This window comes from Haemaphysalis longicornis, unplaced genomic scaffold (assembly GCF_048455015.1).
Source record: "Haemaphysalis longicornis isolate Haplotype H1 unplaced genomic scaffold, Haemaphysalis longicornis Haplotype H1 scaffold_1, whole genome shotgun sequence".
Classification (NCBI taxonomy): domain Eukaryota; kingdom Metazoa; phylum Arthropoda; class Arachnida; order Ixodida; family Ixodidae; genus Haemaphysalis; species Haemaphysalis longicornis.
The window spans coordinates 1,665,117-1,684,322 of record NW_027526203.1 but is presented as its reverse complement, the minus strand read 5'-3'; the positions used below and the strand labels follow the sequence as shown (position 1 = coordinate 1,684,322).

General features: G+C 47.3%; 1 protein-coding gene and 1 pseudogene across 1 annotated transcript in view; one reads left to right on the top strand and one right to left on the bottom strand.

The window, feature by feature from the left end:
- LOC144174891 (uncharacterized) overlaps positions 1-19,206 on the top strand; it is a 113,961-nt gene that overhangs the window by 59,596 nt on the left and 35,159 nt on the right. The gene's annotated exons all lie outside the window — the stretch shown is intronic.
- On the bottom strand, positions 6,551-10,813 carry LOC144173889 (uncharacterized; annotated as a pseudogene).

Genomic DNA, 19,206 nt, shown 5'->3' with positions numbered 1-19,206 from the left:
GGAAAAATGATTCTGAGTGAACGGTTATTCGTTTATTAGGTTTAATGCGGTGCAATCGGTTCGTCACAGCGCAACCCGCCAGCCTGCGTCAAGCAGACTCGTTAAAAGATGAGGCTCATTTTAATAGCACTTTATTTTTTTGTAAGTGGTTGCCACTGAAACCGAGAGAACGCATGTCAACAATGTTTATCAGAAATAAATTGAGAGCTTGAAGTGAGCTCGGGCACTACAACCTCGATTCGATTTAGGGGGGAAAAGCACTTTTTTTTGTCTTTATCAGGCATATTCATACAAGGATAGCGGATTCGAGGTTGAGGAGCGTCACCATTAGCACACGACGCGCAACATAGCAGAAGACGAGAATTCGCTCCGATGACGCGATGCGCACGCTGAAAGCGAATTCTGGCTCGACATGCACAGCGAATGCGTGCTGCTTCGCGCAGCTCACTGTAGGCTGCTCTGATAGTACCGGTGGCCACGCGCTCCCGTGTTCACCCTAAGCGAGCTCACTACTGTACGGGGTAATCCGCGAAAGGGCCGGATCCGGTGTGGGGGGATACCATAGAACACCGAGTGGAGCGGAGATTGGAATGACACGCACTGTAGGCTTGGTAATAAAATGCGCTTTTGGTCGAGTTAATTAGTTCAGGATAATGATAGTTAGTAGTAACAAGAGTAATACGAAACAAAGGACGAGCGCGACCGACATGATGACGCCTGTCCTGTCTGCCTCTCCTGTACTTTGTCTTGTAGCGGTCTTTTCACAGAGAAAGCCTCAAGTTCCCCATTCTGTTAAAAAGCGCCGTGGTGGTTGTTGTTTTTGCCCGGTCAAAAAATAGCCGCTGCTGTAAAGCGTAAATAAAAACACACGTTTAAGTAAAGTATAGTTGTTAATTAGTATCGACACGCTTTCGCCTACAAAGAACTTAAGCAGACTTCAGTGCCGTGAGTAATTTCATTATTTCATTGTTAATGCTACTTTGTGGGGCGCTTGAGGGGAAACATCATAGCCCCCACTTCCCCCCTCTAACCTGAATACGCCATAGTGCCGCGGCAGAGGGGATTCGGAGTTTCTCCCAGGGGGTCGGTGTAGTGGAGCAGATACCTTGGGGCATGGCCAAGGCGCACACCATAAGCTTGCTCTTGCTACTTTCTAGGATCCGTGCCCACTACTCCTGTTTTCGCCATTATTCCACAGCTTTTTGTTTAATTTCACATTGTGTGCTTAATATTGGAGAGATTTCCTTTGTGATTGACTATTCCAATTTCCTGCCCGACCTTACCCACATTGTTGAGCCTCAAAGAAGATGAGGCGCATCTGACAGCTTGAAAAAGCATTTACTTCACAATCGTGGCTAGTATATAGTTTTGCATATTCTAAAAGTTCAGGTGGTAGATCGAGTCTCCGTGCTCATTTTTTTTAAGTCCTTACAATTTGAATCTTTTAGGAACAACCAATGCTATATCAAAGCCCCACCCCTGTTCAATACCACCCTGCTGCTTAGCCCAAGGCCGTGGCGGCCGCGGCGGCCGCTTTTCTTAAGGAGGCGAAAAGCAAAAACGCCCGTGTGTTCGAGATTTCGGCGCGCGTTAAAGATCCCCAGGTGGCCAAAATTAATCCGGAGCCCTCCACTACGGCGTGCCTCATCGCCTGCGTAACGTCGGCGCGTTAAACCCTACAATCAATAACCAATCAATCAATCAATCAATCAATCAATCAATCAATCAATCAATCAATCAATCAATCAATCAATCAATCAATCAATCAATCAAATGTTCAATCCCATCCCTTGTACAAAACGAATTGGCCGCGTATCTGTTCCTTTCGTTGCAAATGTCGTCAAAAGACGATAGTCTTTATCGAGTTTTGCCAAGTAAATGCCTCCCTTCGCTTTCCCGCTCACCTGTCATGTTGTTCCTGTTGCGTCGCGCTCCTCCCAAGGTAGAGACGCCAAAGGTTTGCCTAAATCATTTTAAATTTTCCGCGTTCCACTGCTCCAAACCAGGTGTCTCGATGCCAACGCTGCCGTACGGCGAAGACGTGTGTGAATCGAGGCGCCCTACTTCAACGTTTATAAAACCGCGTTTCCCTAGTCCACGTGCGTTCCAAGCAGAACGTGGAACCTATCTTGTGGAACCTTTCGTAACTCTTGCCACTTGATGTATTCAAATGCCGCCAGAAGCTACATGGCGCGGGTGACAGCAGGCGGCGGCGGAGTGATATTTTTTTTTTTTTTCAGTTGATGAAGTATTTATTCTCGCCAAAATCAAACATGTACGATTTTTTTTAAAGGAACTCTGCAAATATCACTTCTGTATTAATTTCTTGTCTTATATACGCGTAATGTCTTGTTGTTCTTCAACAATATTGACAAGTATGAACGTTACACCGGACTTAGATGGGCATTGTTTTACTTTGGCCGGGTGGCTGAATCGAGTCACAGACAGACAGACGGACAGACAGACAGACAGACAGACAGACATACAGACAGACCAAAATTTATGGGTTTAAGTAGCCCAAGAAAGACTATCGTCTTTAAAAAATAAAGTAACATAGAAGTGTCATAATTCCAGTTCTGCCGTTCACCACAGTTGAATCTACCCGGTAATCTCCATGCGTCATCTACACTGGCGGTTTTTAAAGACGATAGTCTTTCTTGGGCTACTTAAACCCAGAAATTTTGGTCCGTCGTTATGTCTGTCTGTCTGTCTGTCTGTATGTCTGTCCGTCTGTCTGTCTGTGACTCGATTCAGCCACCCGGCCAAAGCAACACAACGCCTGCGCAATAGTCTTATATAGTCACAGCTAAATCTACCCGTCTGTGTCCGGTGTAATGTTCATACTTGTCAACATTGTTGAAGAAGAACAAGACATTACGCAAATATGAGGCAACAAATCAATACAGAAGTGATATTTGCAGTGTTCCTTTATAGAAAAATCAAACATGCTTGACTTTTCGGAAATTAAATACTTCATCAACTGCAGAAAAAGAATTCACTCCGCCGTCGCCTGCTGTCGCCCGCGCCACTATAGCTTATGGTGCCATTTTAAGAAATCAACCGGCAACAGTCACGCAAGGTTCCACTAGATAGGTTCCACATTCTGCTTGCAACGCACGTGGAGTAGGGAAACGCGGTTCTATAAACGTTGAAGTAGGGCGCCTCGATTAACGCGTGTCTTCGCCGTACGGCAGCGTTCGCATCGAGACACCCGGTTTGTTGCAGTGGAACACGGGAAATTTAAAATGATTTAAACAAACCTTTGGCGTATTTACCTTGGGAGGAGCGCGACGCAAGAGGAACAACATGAGAGGTGAGCGGGAAAGAAAAGGGAGGCATTTACTTCGCAAAAGCCGATAAAGACTATCGTCTTTTGGCGTCATTTGAAAAGAAAGGAGCAGATACGCGGCCAATTTTTTTCCTTTCTCCTCGACTAGGAATACTGCCACTGCGGTCAGTATTCAAAACCGTAGCCTCCTAAGCCGCAGTACTACCGCGATGGTTGGCAAAGCAATACTAAAAACGTAGTTGCGTTGGGCTAATTGGTCAGTCATTTGCGCACGCTAAAGATAGGGCATCGGAATGACGAGAGACCAAAAAAATGCAGCTGAAAGTATGTCAATTACGCCGTGACCCACGACTCGTGCGGATGAAATTGCCGGTCATCATCCGAAACATTCCTGTTCGACGGAAGCCAGTGTTTTCCCAGCCCTCCTCGCCGTTATACCCTCCGCAGTCCGCTCCTCCGAGGCTCTCCTTCCCTCAACAAACAGAGAACACCGTGCGCACTCGAAGTCAACAACAAAGGAAAAAAAGCAAGGCGGTAAGTTCGTAAGCTCTGCAGGGCACTACACGGTCGCAGTTTCCCGAATGCGTCAGGCTTCGTTGAGATGGGAAGGAAATATATGACGGCATAACATAGCCCCAGGCAATGCGAAAGCGTATATACAATTGTACGCACACACGTAACACCGCCACCGCATGCTTGCGAACAGCGCTCAGGGAATCCCCGAATTAGAATAACCTGCTCGGTTGTAATTGGCAGGAAGGAGAGGAATAAACAAGAGGGAGGTCCAGGAAAGAAGTAAAAAGAAGAATGGCAATGGCTTTGTTCGAGGGTACGGAACTGTTTGTTTCGGTCTTGCCGCAGCTGTTATTCTTTGCGCCCTGTAGCGGATTTTTTAATCTCTAGAAGAGTGAAAAAAAAATCGTAGAGACACTTAAAGCTTCTTATCTGTGTTTACGGCGAAAGCCTTAAAGGGACACTGAAGTCAAGCTCATGTCAAACTCCCGTTTTTGCTTGCACTGCGTAGACTGGCTGAAATTAACTCACTTTTCATCGTTTGCCCGGTCGATAAGTCGGTAATTATTTTATAAAGCCCGAAAGAAGAAAAACTACCATGCGCGGTCTGCGGCGGCCGCACCAACTAAAGGCTGTGACGTCGCGAGGAGGTGCACCGTGATCGGAGATGTCCAAGATTAGCATTCAAACAAGTTTCGGTTTCGGTTCTGCCTATCCGCCGTTATCGTTGGATAAGCATTCTCGATATCTCAATAATCGCTATACTGCACTTATTTCATGTTATAGGCTCTAAAATGCATAAGATAAGCCTCCGAGGACGGCTTAGAATCGTAGCAATCACTAGCCGATGCACGCAGTGGATGAACGCCCTCCGCGTCATCGCAGACGCTCAAATGCCAAGCGCTTTTTCCCCATCCTTAGAGCTTGCCTTACTCATGCATGTATCGTAAAAGTCGTGTTCAAACCAGGCCAAGAGTCTGCTGACTCGGGCCTGTGCCCACTGCCCGCAAGCAGTCGGTGCTTATGGCAACATTACGCCAACGAGTACTCGCTAGCGCGTCAGAGTCAATCTGCGCGCGTTCAGCGAACTCGCTCGTGGAACAATGAACGTTACGGCCCAAAAATGGTGAACTCAGTATAGAAAACATCGGCCGAAAATAAAAAATTTACTTACAAAAAATTATCACCTGAGGATTCCAACTTGCGATTTGCAAAATAACATTCCTAGCGCTCCAAGCCACTCGCCCACAGCCAAGCGCTACCGGTGATGGAAATAAAAGGTGTACAATGTAAAACCAGCTTACACTTTTATTTAGTTTTAGCATTTCAACCAGCTCAGGCGACTGTTTGCTGTATAGCGCTCGTGCAGTAAGCGTCCCCCAAATTTCCTCAGTATTTCACGTCTAGCAATTGCATTTCTTAGACGGAAAAGCATTCGCAGATGTGCGGTCATGCTGCTGACCGCTGTGCTTGTTAACCCAGCGCAAAAAAGTGCTTCTTATCCCTAGTTTTACGCTGTACGGTAAAATTTGCTTGATTTTATTTCCTTAGTACCTATATTGACTTCGCTGACTCTTCTCCCGCCTTCAAGTGGCCTTCGATTTTCCTACTAGCGTACCAGTCAGCGAAGCGTCGCATGTGCGCTTGTGCAGCGCTTGTGTGGAGCGACCTGTAATTGCATGGAGCTTGATACTAACAAATAACTTAAGGTACAAACTAACAAAGTAAAAAAATTCACATTCTTCCATTCACAAACGTGTCGTGGCTTAGTTTCAACTGAGCGAACAAATTGCTACGACCCGTACGTCGGCCGCCAGCGGACTAAACGCTGGGCCGACTAACTCTGTCGGAAGGTCGGTGAGCCGTGCAGTAGCGAAGTGAAGCCAAGTCATTTCCTCCTGACGTCACTCGCAAACGCCACAGAAAATGGGCGAGGATGCAGAGAGGAGGACAGAATTTTCGAATTGATGTTTCTACTAAATAAATTCGAGTAAGCGCACTCAGAGTGATCGAAACATACCCTATGGACTCTGAACTACTATTTGCGCTAGTAATCCCGCATTGTTTACAAATCACTTCAGTGTCCCTCTAAATGTTTGTTGGCACTTACGACGTTTTGCTTCCGTCTCGCGTTCTATTAGTCCTACACCGTGTTCACGGTCGTGACGTTTAGCTCCAGCCTTGCGTTGTCTCAATTCTTCGTCCTCGTGTCGTGATCCAAGTCATAAACTTGCATGGTGCTTTTTTTTTTAGATGCAAAGCATCTCTTAGCGCCACCCCCGGAATCTTTCCAGGCCTGCGCGTCACGTGACGTGACGTTGACGACGTCACATCGCGCCGGCCGCCCTTCGCTGGGTGGCTGCGCCAGCCGCGAGCGCTTGCCTCGCGCGCCCTTCACGCCTACTGACTCAGGCGAGGTTTCTCGACACCATGTCCGCACGATTTATCAAGGTATCGATTGTTTGTAGGGTTTAACGCGCCGACCCAACGCAGGTGATGAGGCGCGCCGTAGGGGAGGGCTCAGGATTAATTTTGACTACCTGGGGATCTTTATCGTGTGCCGAAACCTCGTACACACGGGCATTTTTGCTTTTCGGCTCCATCAGAAAAGCGGCCGCCGCAGCCGGGTATCGAAACCGCGACCTCGTGCTCAGCAGCGCAACGCCTTAGCCACTTAGCCACAGCAGCGGGGATTTATCAAGGTATCAAGAAATAATGAATATCGTGAATGGAATAATGCATATTTATTTATCGCAGCCAGACGCCGTCTGCATAAATATCACAGTGCGCATTGTTCTCGGTCCAGATAGACGACAGCCAACACAAGATGTTGCACTTAATGCTGAAAATATGCCAAAAGTGCAGAACACAATATCTTGCCACATAAAACTCAGAAAACAAAACAAAACACATTGTAACGCTAAAAACATGCCCGAGCTTTGGAACATAAAAAGCACACTTTCATTTCAATTGCAGATTAGAGGAAAACATACCATTCGTTTATCATAGTAGCAGTAGCAACACAAGATATCACACTGCAGGTTCAAACACTTGCCAAAAAAATACAATACATAACACTGGTGACTAAATTGTGGACCACGACATGATAAATGACAGAAAGAAAATAATTGTTGTACTGCTACAGGTAGGTGCATGTCCTAGGGAAAAAAATCACAAACAAAAATCCAAGAAAACACAAATCCCAGTGCACAACATGTCTGTACACGGAGTGCACAAGGAAAGTGTACACAGTTCATGTACCAAAACGGACCGTCCAACTGCTACAGTGGGCTTGATTGATTGATTGATTGATTGTAGGGTTTAACGCGCCGACGCAACGCAGGCGATGAGGCGCGCCGTAGTGGAGGGCTCCGGATTAATTTTGACCACCTGGGGATCTTTAACGTGCGCCGAAATCTCGTACACACGGGCGTTTTTGCTTTTCGCCTCCATCAGAAAAGCGGCCGCCGCGGCCGGGAATCGAACCCGCGACCTCGTGCTCAGCAGCGCAACGCCTTAGCCACTTGCTACAGTGGGCACCGAGGCAGTTTGAGTAAAAAAAAGAGTACAGCACTGTTAAAAGCCAACAACTTGAAAAAAGAGAATAAAAAACTATGTACTGTTATTGAAACATACAAAACCGGAAACAAGGCTCATATTACATTAGGCAGAAGTATGCCAAGGAAATAAAGTCGTGACTGTGCAATCAAATACCCTCAGCGCAATTTCACAAGAATAAATGTGGAGAGAAAGACGCCTGGAAAATTACTTTCCAAGAAAAATTCGGGCTTTTCTATTTTTAGCCTTCTGGTCTTTTTCATTGCGTAAAAGATCGTTCCTTTGCTTGCACAAGCTGTTGAGCATTATATTTGCTGCACAGTTTGCAACCAATGTGATGAGGAACTCGTAGGTGTGCCCGTTTTCACACGTATATGTCATCAAGCCTTGGCAGAGAGTCCAGTGTAAGTGGCCGAACGACATTCCTTTGGTTCGGCCCATGGAGTAACTGGGTGGAGGTACTTTTCGTCATGAGCTTTCTAACTACAACCTCCGTGTACATAACTACTGCAATTACAAGAGCAGAGGGAAATTTGAGGCCACCACGATCCAGTTGTGCGATTAAAGAATGGGTGTCCTCTCCTGTTTCCGTCGTATTTCCAGTAACGACCAACTGCCCCTGGCAGCTTTCACACTTGAGAACTTTCATTGCAGCATGTGCACAATACCCCCCAACATAGCCAATTACCGGCATTTGTGCTCTGAGCTCATCAAGGTCAGCATCGCTAACATGAACACTAAAAGAGGTGCCCGCATCCCTGATACTGTCCATCTCTTCGATGCCTCTGAGATCATCGTTGCTCATCCTTGGAAGGGCATTTTGAAGTTGAATCCTTCCCTCGGTTTCGCAAAGCTGTCGAACAGATATGTGATACTGCCCACCAGCCATGTGCCTGTACTGTCCGAAACGACTCTCGAGGGGATCCGTCTGGAGTTTCCCTAGCAGGCTGTACTTAAAGTGAAGCTCACTAATGCAGTACTTCACCAATGCCAAAAGGGATTGAACAGAGAGCCTCGGGGCACTCAATGTCTCCTGGGTAAGTACTCCGGTGTCGTGCCTATAAAATTCCCAAACATCGAGTCATGTGATAAAAGCACTTAGAAAACTTGCCTTTGGGTAATCTGTGGGGTTTGACATGGGCTCTTCGTAAGCATTACAGTCATGGAAGCCCTTACTAGGTGTCTTTACATTGACAATGCTCCACCAACGAAGAAATATTTTGATGAACTCAGCGGTTGCTGTCGCATGTTGAAAATCGGTATGACCGTTGCGAGAGGCCAGGGCTTCGGCTACGTGCGGATTAAAAATCTGCAGTACGAGTTTGGCGTCCTGTCGTTCAAAGCTGCTTGGATTTAGAGCTTTTGACGTCAAGCCATACCCAGACTTTAGAAGCAGGGGTGACTCCTCTTTATGCAAATCTCTCAAATGCTTAAATGAGGCAGTCATCATGTATTCGGGATGAACGTCATTGTTTGAAAGCTCGAAGCGTGGGTAGAAAAAGCAAGTTCCAGCATTTTTTTTTTGGTTGAGCCAGTTATTTCTTACGCATTTAAATAGATGTACAGCATCCACCACGTAAAATAACGGCCGATCTGGGTCTGCCAGGTGCGGGTAAACAGGGCTAAGCTTTGGTTCTGGCAGAAACATCTTCATTGCCTTCCTGTTCAGCGAGTTATTGTCACAGACAACGGCTATGACCCTGTATCCAATTTCTTATAAGCCCAGGATCACCTTCTTCAGCATGGCATGAAGATCTTCACCCTGTAAGGTTTTTACCGGAAGAATGTGCGCCACCTCTTTGAATGCGCTCAGCAAACTTTGTATCATAAATACGTGCACCGATGCGGCCACTTCGTTGGAGTTAACTGCTGCACCACATATGTTCCCACCTGTGTAATCTAAGCAAGGCTTGATATGAATCTCGTCAAGCATCAGCGTCACAGTGTGTTCATGTAGCTGCAGATGTTTGAATCTCTGAGACACATACTGAAGGAAAGTGGCGTCAGAAGAATCAACTTGTGGGCACATTTGAATAGACGAGCACACATTTCTAATAGTGCTTAGATGGGGCAAAGTTAGTCTACCTGTGCTTCTCAGGAACTTGTAGGCATGCGGTGATATTGTACGCAAGATGCATGCAAACACCATCACCTGTGCGCTATACTGAATGCGCTCTGCAGAAAGCAGTAGTAGCTTCTCCTTCATAAAGTTCACCGTCTCTTTCTTCCCTTCATCAATGCTGCCTTCCCATTTGTCCAGAAGGGAATGTATTGTTTGCGCCAGGTGGTGACAAGTGCAGCGCTCCTCAGACAGCATGCACAGGTTGTGCGAAATTTCCAACAAGGAACTTACTTTTTGAACTGAGTCCGGTACAACAGCACTACCAAGGTTCTTGATTGGTGGGCCTCGATAGCAGGCAAAGACTTTAAGGTTTGCAAACACTGTCACTGACGCATTCAACCAAGGTTCATGGTAGTCGATAATGTTCAAAAACATCGAGCACTCTTCTTTATGAATCACAGTCCACTTCGGAGACACTGACAACCCTTGCAGGCGAGTCCTTAGTTCTTCGAGGGACGAAAACCCGTCTCGTTCTTGCTCCGCTTCATATGACGCCAGCGACTCTTCCACGGCACGGGCGAGTTGGGAGGCTTTTTGTCGGCTCCTCTTGGCGTCAGGGGTTTCTCTCGTGCTCTGGTCTCGTACTGATAGGTAGGATGGACAGCCGGGAAACAACGTTGGGACAGATCCAGGACGCAACCGTGGTACTGGGAGTGCAACTTCAATAACTCTCCCTGTCCTTGGATCCGTGTACGATGTCGTCTTCTCGATGCATGAAGCGTCGAAATGATCCGCGCACACCTGCACAAACGTTTCATGAACGTCTGAGACACCACTTCTCAAAGAAAAAAAAAATGCGCTCCCGTTTGCATGACCGTTTTTACAGTCCGTGTAGCTAAAACAAAGTTTACCTACGTTTCGGAAGCATCTAAATAAAAGCGGTGCGCTAAGCGGTACAAGCAACATGAAAGGAAACACGGGAGCATGGCGTCACCGCGCTCCACGAAGCGCTGCCACAGAGAGCTTGCAAGAATGGACGACACCGCGGCACTGTTTGTGAACAAAGCGCAGCTGACCATCCTAGCTGCGAACGTGCCTTTCTGGACGATTTTCATCGACTGCTGGCGTCAGCGCTTCGCGAGGCCCGGCGGCCACACGCTCAAGTACTTCCCATCATAGGTGATTTCTACCCGAACAAGCAACGACAAGGTGAGAACAGGAGCATCACAAATCCTTACCTTAGTGCACGAAGTCGGCACGAAGTCCTTCCTAGGAAGGGCGCGTAGCCATTGTTTGAGAGCATCGGTGTCTTTCGGGAAGGAAAACACTTGTATCTTCTTTATTGTTTTGCAGCTGCCGGTGCATCACGGTACACAGCACTTATTCGGCATTGTCGCATCACTCCAGCATCACGCACAGAAACGAAATTGCCTCGAAACAACAACGGAAAGCAACAAACGTGAAACACCGTCAACACCGCGCCCCCGAACTGACCCGCGCCGCCCGAGCTGCGCTCGCTGCCGCTGCGGGTTCCCCGAGAGTCTGCCGGGCGGAACTGACGTCAGATTGCTGGGCGCAGGCCTGAAAAGACTTCCGGGGGTGACGCTCTTAGTCGAGGCTTCGTCGTCCGGGGTCCGGCGTCCACACCTCTCCTCCTCTCCATAACAGCTGTGATAACGCCTTCTCCTCTCCACACCACCTGTGCGATAGCGCGTGCGCTGCTCCTCCTCTCCACCTCTCCACACCACCTGTGCGCGCTGCTCATCCTCCCCCCTCCTCCTCTCCACTCCAGATAACCAGGTCCGCGCCGCTGCTCCCTTCAGTTGCTGCTTTCTGTCGAGACAACGCTGCGCCGTCCGATGAGCTGACAATGGACGCTAACGATTCTGGCAGTGCTGCGAAGAACCGACGACTATACGGGGAACGTGCATAGACCTCGCGTTCAGTAATTTCAAGATCGAACCGTTAATATGACAGCCGTTGACGCTGCACTTTACCGACCATAAAGCCGTTATGATAAAGGCAAAACGTCACCCACTACTTGATAATTAAAGAAGAAATTTAACACGCTACTACTCGTGTCTTTACTCTAACAACCAAGTAACACGTTACTACTCACAACCAAATAAATTACACCATCTTCCCACGTGGGAACCCTGATGAACGTTGGTGGAACTCCGTGCAAAGCCGCGCAAACTCGTGCAAACTCGAGATGCTTTGCATCTCCTCAGGGTTCCCACGTGGGAAGACAGCGTAATTTTTTTTTTTTCGTCGTTGAGTTTAGGTGCGGCGAGTGCCTGGGTTTTTGCTCGTCGTGTGGCATACTTGTGTTTCCTCAGTTCTTCCTCATATCTGAGGCATACCTTTGCAGTCTTTGACAGTTGCCAAGTGCCTCTGAGGTAGACGCTACGGCGTCCCTCACACACAACTGCAATACGAGACGCGGGAAACAATGCGGTCTTTTTATGGTGATGGGTATAATCACGTCGCAGCCAAATGGGAATTGACCACGCCGTGGGAATGGGAATTGACCAACCCCCTTGAGTGGCATGTGAGTATGATGCGGGTGGATATGTGGGGGTCAAGGTTGTCTCGATCTGGTAACACCCCTCCCCCCCCCCCCCCCAAGAAAAAAAAAAAAGACGCCGGCGTCAACTTTTTGGGGGCAGGGGATACGAACAACATCCAGTATTTAGGCGAAACTTGCACGGCTTGGGTTATATGGATTTTTAATATCCCCCAAAAAGTCACCTGTAAACCACTATTTGTCTAAAAACGATCATCCCAGTGTATGTGGTAAGCTCGCGATTGCCACCCAAGTCGCACGCGATTCAAAACATGACTTGGACCTCAAGCTTATACGTATCACTTAGATGTACATCTTCAGTAGAGTTATCAATAGGTACCATTTTTAGGATCAATAAAGTCAAAAAGAAGTGTGTGCGTGTACATCTGTGTCTTATATAGGGATGACCGCCGTCAACGCTAAAGAAATTAAAATTTTTCTTGTTCTTTTCAATGAATTCTGTGTCCGGTACCTCTATGTCGTGTGCTAAAAAGCATCGCTGGTCATACACCTGCACAGACTTGAATGGCTCATAATTTTGAAATGTTTCCAATTACATTCATTATTACTTAGGCTTAAGCATAATCATTCATTCGTATAGTGTATGATCGATATATTGGTCGCCACCGTTTTTATAGCTTACACTCCATATCAGCTGACCTAGACTATAGTGTATTTGCAAGATAGGAGCCGAATGCGAGATATGAACTTTTTACAAAAAGTTGTGCGCGGCAATATCGACTGTGATGAACTTTTGGCGTCGTTACAATTCCGAGTCCCATCTGGGAAAGACTCGAAGTGTTTTTATCCATTATATCCAAACATTCGTTTGCCCTGTTCAATGACGCGTCTACAACAAAACTACAATTCCATGTTTGTTTCACCCGACATATTTTGCTGACATGTTGCGACTTTGTAATTGTTATATCTTTTTTCGTTCTTTCATAGGCACCACCTGCTGGTTACTGTGTATCTTTGTTATAGTTTTTTCTGTGTACTTTATTGTATTTTGCCGTATTTTCACGACAAGGTGCCCTGTCCCGAAGGCCACTCGGCTGTTCACAGAAACCAAATAAAGACCTATCTATCTATGCCCTCTCCAAGTACGGTTCATATTTAAAAGAAAAGGGGGGGGTGGTAGCAACGATGCGTGAGCGAGGCTCGGTCTGCGTAGGTGGGACCGAATCGTAGTTCGCTTTTTAAGCCCGTGGTAGTAAAAAACTCGGCAACGATTTAAAGTTTCAGGCTTAGAGGAGGGCGCGGTTGTTGCCTTTTGGTTGCCTGCGCTAAGCCTAACGTGGCGCTCGCAATTCTCTCCTAACTTTCAGCGCGTCACCAAGCTGCTACCACGGCACCTAGATTGCAAAATCAAAGCCAGCAGCATACTTTGTCTCACTATAGAAGGCAACGAGAGGGTTCGAGTGAGGATAGAGACGATGTTGCCACAGCATCAGTCACGAGTGAGGCATCTGCTTTCGTGGCCTTTGCAAACGTGGTTGCCTCACCACAAGAACAAGTTTTCATGCAGTCGCACTGACAAGATTAATAATGCTGCCAACCTTCATGGCGCCGATGATGAGTGACGGGAGGCATATAGAATAGGAGAGAACTAACACGTAGAGACATCGAGCGAATAGCAAAAGAAGTACGTGGCCTTGCTTCATCGTGTTTGACGGGCTTATTTTCAAGTGTTTTTGTCGGGAGACTCGCCTCTCCCATGTTTTCACTATCGAAGTGACGGCTTTCATCGACGAATAGAAAGGCTTGTGTGCGGCAGGGGAGCGGATTTAACTTCTTAGCGTCTCGCATCTAGGAAAAGGTGGGCTTCCCGCTTTCTGTTTGCGACATCAAGTGGAATTTCTGCGCGCATTTAGTTGACGGCACGTTTTGTAGCTGCATACTGGTTCACACGCTAATTTCCGCATAAATGAAAAAGTCGCTCGCCTTGTTAGTCGCTCAATTTTAATTCGTGCGCGATACGAAAAGATAATCAAAAAATATTACTGATGAATAGTACATTTCGCCAAGTTCTTACAGGTCCCCAACGCTCAAGTTGTGCTTCTGGACAAAGAGGGCTATTACTACACCCTAATCTTCCTTTGTACAGTGAGGATTTTGAGCAGCCATAGTTATGAAGTAGAGAATACGTGCAGCCTTGTGCAATAAGTTCCCTGTACGAGAATGCGCGTTCCTGAAGTTCCAATACATATATTACGAGTTTTCTAAAGCGTTCTACCTGTGCTAGTTGTTGTAAGCCGTCTTATTGGGATAACTACAGACTAATACCAGTGCTTCTGCCTCTGTATATAACCACCACCATTAGCTGTCGTATCAGAGATTCATGCCCTTCTTTGTTGATACTCACCATCACGGTGTGTGTCGGAGGTTCCCCTGTTGAGCGTTCCAGTACAAGGCTGCTTTCGATATGCACATATACCTCATTCGGCGATATAAAACACTTTCAAACACCCGAATAGCACTGAAAATAATGCCGCTTTTCTGATGGAGGCGAAAAGCAAAAAAACGCCCTCGTGTACGAGATTTTGGCGCACGTTAAAGATCCCCGGATGGTCAAAATTAATCCGGAGCCCTTCACTACGGCGGGCCTCATCGCCTGCGTTCTGTCGGCGCGTTAAACCCTACAATCAATCAATCAATCGAACTCAGATATCTCGAAATTTAGGGTAAAGTCGAAACTTTTTCTCACCGTGCTTTAACCTCCCATAGGCGCTATGTATTTGCCCCCGCCCCTGTCTCGAAACGTTTTTTTTCGGGGGACCGCGGATATCTTTCAATGTTGACGGAGAGGACACAGGGCAAAGTCTGCTACAGGTAGCTGATCTCTGTGCGAACGCTTAGCGGTCGTAAACGACAAATTTACGCGGAGTCGTAAACGGCAAATTTACGCGGTGTACGCGTTGTATGAGGCACATGTCCTCGTTACCGGAATGCTGTCCCGCTGCATTCATAGCGCAAAACAAACGTGGACCACAAGTACCGGTACCATTTTCTCGGAAAGATGCTTCAGCACTTGCATCCAGTGTGGCATGGAGCATGCAGCGTTCGATTTAAACAGACGCATCCCATCATTACGTGCCCCATCCACTCTATCGACCCGCACTGTAACTTTAGCATGCCACCTGGAATATCGAAGCATGATGAAGCAGTACTCCACCGCATGCGGTTGAACGACGCCTACACGCGATACTACTGCTACAAAATCAATCAGTCCATCTCGCCTCTGTGCCCACAGTGTGGTGTCCGTGAAGATCTGCAACACCTCATTTGTGACTGTGCGTGATTTAGTACGCAAAGAGTGTGACTTTCAGTGTCTCTGGGCCGGCCGCTCTCCGAGAGACTGAGAGACGTATTAGGTCCCTGGAATTCTTCCAAACGTGCCTTTCGTGCCACAAAAGCTTTACTGGCCTATCTAAAAGCCACAAGCCTTGATCAGACTTTGTCAATAGTTCAAATCATGTGTTCCTCTTCATCATTATAATCATAATTGTCAGAGCATTCATCTGGCGTAGCAAGCCAGGCGGTTTAGCTCGGCTGACATCGCCAGACTCATTAAAGATTGTTCTCTGTCTCTCTCTCTCCTACCCCCACCACTGCAGAAGTATAGTGCTCTTTCACGTGGTTCTGATTCTGCTGGAACAGATGGGTATCGCCAGGTATGCGCCATATGCACTGACGCGTGTTCTTTTGTCTACTTTTTTTACCCCTACTGCCACCGGACTATAAACGAGCAAATATCTTTTTGAGTTGATTGTATTTTTTTTGTTTTTTTTCCCTCTTTCATGCTTGAAACATGGGAATTTGAAAACGTTTTTTTTTCTGGCTAGACAGAATAAGGGTTGGCAGTCAAGAAAACCTTGGAAAGCAAAGTGGGGAATAGGGTAGGTCATAGAAACACATGAAGAATTTTTTGAGTGAGAAAGAAAGTGGTGAAAAAATGCCCGCCGGGTGGGATCCGAACCCACGACCTCCAGAATACCGGTCTGGTGCGATTACCACTATGCTACCGGCGGGGCTGTTTCCCCACCACTTTTTCGGGTATTTTATGTCAAAGTATTTTTTGTTTCCTTCTCTTGGGGGTGGTAGCCAGCGCCACTCGATCGTTCGTGAAGGGCACCTTCTTTTTAACTTCCGGGCCGTGACTCGAGTGTCTACATGTCGAGAGTGCTCGACCAGCGTTGAACCCTCTTAAGCTACCTTTGGCACCAAGACTGCAAGAACAGAGGCCCTCGCTATACATGTAGCTAATCAGAAATGGGAAACGAGGGGCTCGGTGAATTGAGACAGAATAAGGGTTGGCAGTCAAGAAAACTCGGAAAGTAAAGGGGGGAATGCGGTAGGTCATAGAGACAGATGAGATGAATTTTTTGAGTCAGAAAGGAAGTGGTGAAAAAATATCCGATATATATATATATATATATATATATATATATATATATATACACCCATTTCGACAGGGAAGCCTGTGAATCTTATCTGATCCACAAATATAACACTCTCACAGGAGGTATCAATGAGTCTCAGGGAAGGCTGTCCTGCCTTCAAACCTAGACACTTCTCAACCGTTGGATGGTTCATCGTTGTCAGAAGGTTACTTTTCCGTATGCTTTAATGCTTCTCCTGCACGAAATCTTGCTGTATCCCATCATTACACTTTCCAAGCACTATTCGGTCTAGTGTTGTGAAGAACTTATCTTCTCCGTATGCTTCATTGCTCTTTTGCCCGAAATGTCACTTTGTAAGCTATTTTTGTTCACTGATATGGTTCCCCATGTTCTACTATTTGTACACGTGTATTCTTTGTATTCTTACGTTTGTCAGTTTGTTTAAAGAATGCTGTGTGCGAATTTATACTGCCATTGATGACTAGCTACGAAGTTTGTTTTTTTTCTAAAGCAAAGCTTTTTACCTCTACCCCCCAACGGTTCTTTCGCGACCGTTGGTGTCACTAGAAAACTCAAGCGAACAAATAAAAGAATTTACTGTCACCACCGGGAATCGAACCCGGAACTAATAGACTAACAAAGCAGAGCCCGTTGTCCTACCGATTTAGCTACGAGCCCACGCGAAGACGGGGACGACATGTGGTGTACTCAAAAAGCACATCTACGGTTTTACCCCTTGCGTTCTCGCTGAATACCTCGTGAAAGCGTCACATGTGCACGACCACTCACGCCCGTCTAGCGGTCCTGTGCGAACCTTGCTCACGGGCTAACAGTTACAAAAATTAAAGGAAGCTCACACCAATGCATGGCATCTCACTTCTAGTAGTCCAATGTGCTAAAGCCTATGGCCTCCAGTGTTCACGTAAAAAATCACAGCTCCTTGTCGTCCGCCCTTTCGCCAAACCAAGGAATACATTCAAATACTCCTTGATGGCCAGGTCATACCTCCAAGCCCCAGCATCAAGATCCTGGGCCTACATCTCGAGGCTAACACCAAGAGTGACGTCTCCATGCAGCGCCTCAAAAATAGCATTAATCAAATCATACACATCATCAGACGAGTTGCCACCAAGAAGCGAGGCCTCTAGGAATCATACCTTTCGATTAATTGAAGCTTTTGTCCTCTCTAGAGTCACTTACGTCAACCCCATGTCTTCTTCTCGACAAGGAAGACATAGAGATGCTTTATATAATGATTAGAAAGGCGGTCGAGCAGGCCATTGGTCTTCTCATGAGTGCGTCCACACAGAGGCTGCTTAGCATGGGGCTCCACAACACGGTGGAGGAGCTGATAGAAGGCCATCTTTCTAACCAGAAGGTCCGACTCAGAACTTCGGTTGGTAACCGCATGCTTCACCAGATTGGCTTGTCAGCCCAGAATGTCACTCCGCTTGACGTACTAAGACTCTTGGTACCAAAACTAAAGATGCTCCCTTTGCTTAGAAATATGAGCCCCTCACATGACGAGGGTCACCGAAAAGCACGGGCTCAAGCGCTAAACACCACCCTCAGTGGGGATCATGCAGTTATCTACACAGACGCCTCCAAACACCGAGGACAGCAATACGCCATCATCGTGGCTACCTCCAGAACCAACCTCCTTGCGTGTACCTCGCTTAGGGCCCAAGAAATGACGGGGGCAGAAGAGGCAGCCATCACCTTGGCTCTCACTCAATCAGGGGTTCAGAGGTTAGTCACCGATTCCCAGCAAGCCTAGTGGAATTACCAGTCGGGTTGGGTGTCCTGACCTGCACTGCGCCTGCTAAAAAACCACTCCCCAAACGGTTCCATTCAGCTCATCTGGACACTCCCTCACGCGTCAATGGAGGTCAACAAGTACGCCCATGGGCGTACTTGTTGGGTACGCCCATGGGCGTACTCGTTGGAGGTAAAAGCGCAGGCTCGTTGGGTGCACCCAACGAGCCTGCGCTTTTACCTCCCCTGCTAAGGAGCAGCACGAGGACAGCCACCCGCTTGTAACGTTCAGGGAGATAACCCAGCATTATCGCCTTCTGAGACAGACCGTACCTTTGCCTTACCCAGACCTTTCCAGAGAACAACAAACTACCCTACGGCTCATACAATCCGGGCTCCTTCCCACTGCCTACGCGTCTTCACTTATGTATCCGAATCGCTACGACGCTGAATGTAAAGTTTGCTCACAAGTAGGAACACTCCGCCCCGTAATCGGGGTGTGCGACTTTAGCCCTGAGCACCCTCCTCTCTTTCAGTCAACTACCCAACAAGAGCAATGGGAGATGCTGCTGTCCAGGCCCCCCTCTACCCACCCAGGTTCAGCGGGTGGACAGAACACAGGCCGCGCGGACTGCATATGGGCCCCACCGTAGAAGGAATCACTCCCCAGCGCTGCATTCTGGCCCTTCAGAAATCTGAATAGCAGCATTTCTTCCTCCTCCTTCTCTGCCGCAAATCTCGTCGCCTCCGTCCGCAGCGGAGAGACGGAGAAGTCAGATCGGTTAACACCGGGGTGGTGCTTACTTTCATTTTATGGAAAAAGTTTCCACTCTTGTGCTACACCAATACATCTCAACAAAACACCGTTCATGCATCATGCATTCATTTAACCTTACCAAGAATATCTCTTTGACGTAATCAATGGCGTTATTAAGTGCATTTCACTCCTCTCTGGTTTTACTATTTGTAGAGCGATGTGAGTGAATTTAAGTGACGTCGCATGGGTAATCGTTGTGGGTGCCGTTTACAGCTTTGCTTTCCAACCATATTCACGGGGTGG